At 47.3% G+C, this 3,804-nt stretch overlaps 1 pseudogene; it reads left to right on the top strand.

The window, feature by feature from the left end:
• Positions 1-1,846: 1,846 nt before the first annotated feature.
• Positions 1,847-3,804, top strand: part of LOC111977920 (arylsulfatase I-like) — a 10,692-nt pseudogene continuing 8,734 nt past the window's right edge.

The following is a 3,804-nucleotide window of genomic DNA, read 5'->3' as shown; positions in this document are numbered from 1 at the left end:
ATAGGGTTCACTGTGCGTTCACGTATGACTGGTTATCAGTGGTGATTTCGTTCAATTGGTATTGGGCAATGAAAGAGTAATACTTTATAGAAATATATTTTCAGATCTTGATGGTGAGTGAATGTCCTCTGAAATAGGACATGGTTGTCTGGTACTACTGTATTTACATTACATTTAAGTCATTTAGCAGACGCTCTTATCCAGAGCGACTTACAAATTTGGAAGTTCATACATATTCATCCTGGTCCCCCCGTGGGGAATGAACCCACAACCCTGGCGTTGCAAGCGCCATGCTCTACCAACTGAGCCACACGGGACCGTACTGTACTATGTTGACTTACACTAATGAAGATCTACTTGTCAAATACTTCCCTAATGTCATTCTCTGTCAGATAATGTGCTTTTAAGAATCTAGCCACAAGTGTCACATTCTGATCCAACTACAGGCTTCAGAACTGAAAAGAAATCTTCCGTCATTACTTCAATTTGAGCACTAATAGGCCTAATATCACTATTACTGTACGGAGAAAGTAATCATTGATAAAGCTTCTGTTCTGGGAATTGAGTGTGAGCAAAACCGGTGCTTTCCTATGGTTACGGAATGATAACTTAATAAATCAATATGATTCTCCATATGAGCATCAGGAGCTTAGACAGATCTATTGATGCTCTGTGTTTTCAAGGCGTATTATCTATGATTAAACTGAAACGTGAGGGACGGGAGGCATTGATTCTGCTTGTTGTTTTCCACAGCAGACCTTTCACAGGGTCTACCCTATGATCCCTCGGCCCTATGTTCCCTCGGCCCTATGTTCCCTCGGCCCTATGATCCCTCGGCCCTATGTTCCCTCGGCCCTATGATCCCCGCCCATGATCCTCCGGCACTATGTTTCCTCGGCCCTATGTTCCCTCGGCCCTATGTTTCCTCGGGCCCTATGATCCCTCGGCCCTATGTTCCCTCGGCCCTATGTTCCCTCGGCCCTATGTTCCCTCGGCCCTATGTTCCCTCGGCCCTATGTTCCCTCGGCCCTATGATTCCCTCGGCCCTATGTTCCCTCGGCCCTATGTTCCCTCGGCCCTATGTTTCCTCGGCCCTATGTCCCTCCTCAGCCCTATGTTTCCTCTGCCACTATGGTTCCCACTCAGCCCTATGTTTCCTCGCCCTATGTTCCCTCAGCCCTATGTTTCCTCAGCCCTATGTTTCCTCAGCCCTATGTTCCCTCAGCCCTATGTTTCCTCAGCCCTATGTTTCCTCAGCCCTATGTTTCCTCAGCCCTATGTTCCCTCAGCGGTTGTGTCTGTAGAAGGCAATGTAGTTGTCAACGCAGCTGGAGCTTGTGGTTGTAGGATTGTAGTTTACCTCATGGCCAGGAGGTGTCAACATTGTTTTTCACCCTGTGAACTATACCTTCCACACGTGTTTTTCAATGGAGTTGCAAAACAATTGTGCGTGTATATACAGCTCTGGAAAAAATTAAGAGACCACTGCAAAATTATCAGTTTCTCCAGTTTTACTATATATAGGTATGTGTTTGGGTAAAATGAAAATTTTTGTTTTATTCTATAAACTACTGACAACATTTCTCACAAATTCCAAATAAAAATATTGTCATTTAGGGCATTTATTTGCAGAAAATGACAAATAACAAAAAAGATGCAGTGTTGTCAGACCTCGAATAATGCAAAGAAAATAAGTTCATATTCATTTTTAAACAACACAATACGAATGTTTTAACGTAGAAAGAGTTCAGAAATCAATATTTGGTGGAATCACCCTGATTTTTAATCACAGCTTTCATGCGTCTTGGCATGCTCTCCACCGTGCCTCTCCGCCTCATCTTTAATCATGGTGGATGACCAGGGCTATGGGGACATGGGCTACCATGGCTCGGAAGTCCACACTCCAGTCCTGGACCAGCTGGCTGGGGAGGGGGTGAAGCTGGAGAACTATTATGTCCAGCCAATCTGCTCGCCCTCATGCAGCCAGCTCATGACTGGACGGTGAGTAATGTATTTATTGTACTGGCTTATTATATATTATCCTGAATGGAATGATTCTTCTCAAACTCTTGTGAATTCTTATAACCTTGCTTCTAAATCCGCAGGGAGGCGAGTTTTCCTCCATTTCCGCTCGGCTGCCCGGAGCCCTGTTCTGTGAGCTCGCAATGAGTCGTCGAGCCACGGAGCAGGAGGGGAGGACCGAGCCGGCCTGGAGGATAGGGGACATAGAGAGTCAAAGGATGCAGAAAGGGAGGAGAGGAGGGTTGAGGAGGCAGAATCAGGAGATAGGTTGGAGAAGGTTTGAGCAGAGGGAAGAGATGATAGGATGGAAGAGGAGAGAGTAGCGGGGGAGAGAGAGCGAAGGTTGGGACGGCGCGATACCATCCGAGTAGGGGCAGTGTGGGAAGTGTTGGATGAGAGCGAGAGGAAAAAGGATACAAGGTAGTGGTCGGAGACTTGGAGGGAGTTGCAATGAGATTAGTGGAAGAACAGCATCTAGTAAAGATGAGGTCAAGCGTATTGCCTGCCTTGTGAGTAGGGGGGAAGGTGAGAGGGTGAGGTCAAAAGAGGAGAGGAGTGGAAAGAAGGAGGCAGAGAGGAATGAGTCAAAGGTAGACGTGGGGAGGTTAAAGTCACCCAGAACTGTGAGAGGTGAGCCATCCTCAGGAAAGGAACTTATCAGGGCGTCAAGCTCATTGATGAACTCTCCAAGGAACCCTGGAGGGCGATAAATGATAAGGATGTTAAGCTTGAAAGGGCTGGTAACTGTGACAGCATGGAATTCAAAGGAGGCGATAGACAGAGTGGGTCAGGGGAGAAAAAGAGAATGTCCACTTGGGAGAGATGAGGATCCCAGTTGCCACCACCCCGCTGACCAGAAGCTCTCGGGGTGTGCGAGAACACGTGGGCAGACGAGGAGAGAGCAGTAGGAGTAGCAGTGTTATCAGTGGTAATCCATGTTTCCGTCAGTGCCAAGAAGTCGAGGGACTGGAGGGAAGCATAGGCTGAGATGAACTCTGCCTTGTTGGCCGCAGATCGGCAGTTCCAGAGGCTGCCTGAGACCTGGAACTCCACGTGGGTCGTGCGCGCTGGGACCACCAGGTTAGAGTAGCAGCGGCCACGCGGTGTGAAGCGTTTGTATGGTCTGTGCAGAGAGGAGAGAAACGGATAGACAGACACATAGTTGACAGGCTACAGAAGAGGCTACGCTAATGCAAAGGAATTGGAATGACAAGTGGACTACACGTCTCGAATGTTCAGAAAGTTAAGCTTACGTTGCAAAAATCTTATTGACTAAAATGATATAGTACTGCTGGCTGGTGAAATAGGCTAGCTAGCAGTGGCTGCGTTGTTGACTTTGTTTGAAAGTGTAGCTGGCTAGGTAACCTCTAACTGGCTAGGTAACCTCGACAATACTCTAGACTACACAATTATCTTGGATACAAAGACGGCTATGTAGCCAGCTAAGATCAAACAAATCAAACTGTTGTACTGTAATGAAATGAAATGTAATACTACCTAAATAAAGGAGTGATCTGTCAGAACATGCATGTTGTTTTGAATAGGTATGTATGTTTTTAGAAACAATTGTTTGAAGGTTCTAACCATGATCCCTGACAATAAATTGGTTCTGACAATCTTGCTTTAGCTCTCATCTCACCTTCCCCTCCTCTCCCCCTTTTCCCAGTACCAGATCCACACGGGCCGCCAGCATTCCATCATCCGGCGCGCCAGTCCCTATGCCTGCCCCCGGATGCGCCCACCCTGGCTGAACGACTGCAGGAGGCAGGCTACAGCACCCAG

This window comes from Salvelinus sp. IW2-2015, linkage group LG18 (genome assembly GCF_002910315.2).
Source record: "Salvelinus sp. IW2-2015 linkage group LG18, ASM291031v2, whole genome shotgun sequence".
In the NCBI taxonomy this organism is placed as follows: Eukaryota; Metazoa; Chordata; class Actinopteri; order Salmoniformes; family Salmonidae; genus Salvelinus; species Salvelinus sp. IW2-2015.
This window is presented reverse-complemented; position numbering and strand designations above follow the sequence as displayed.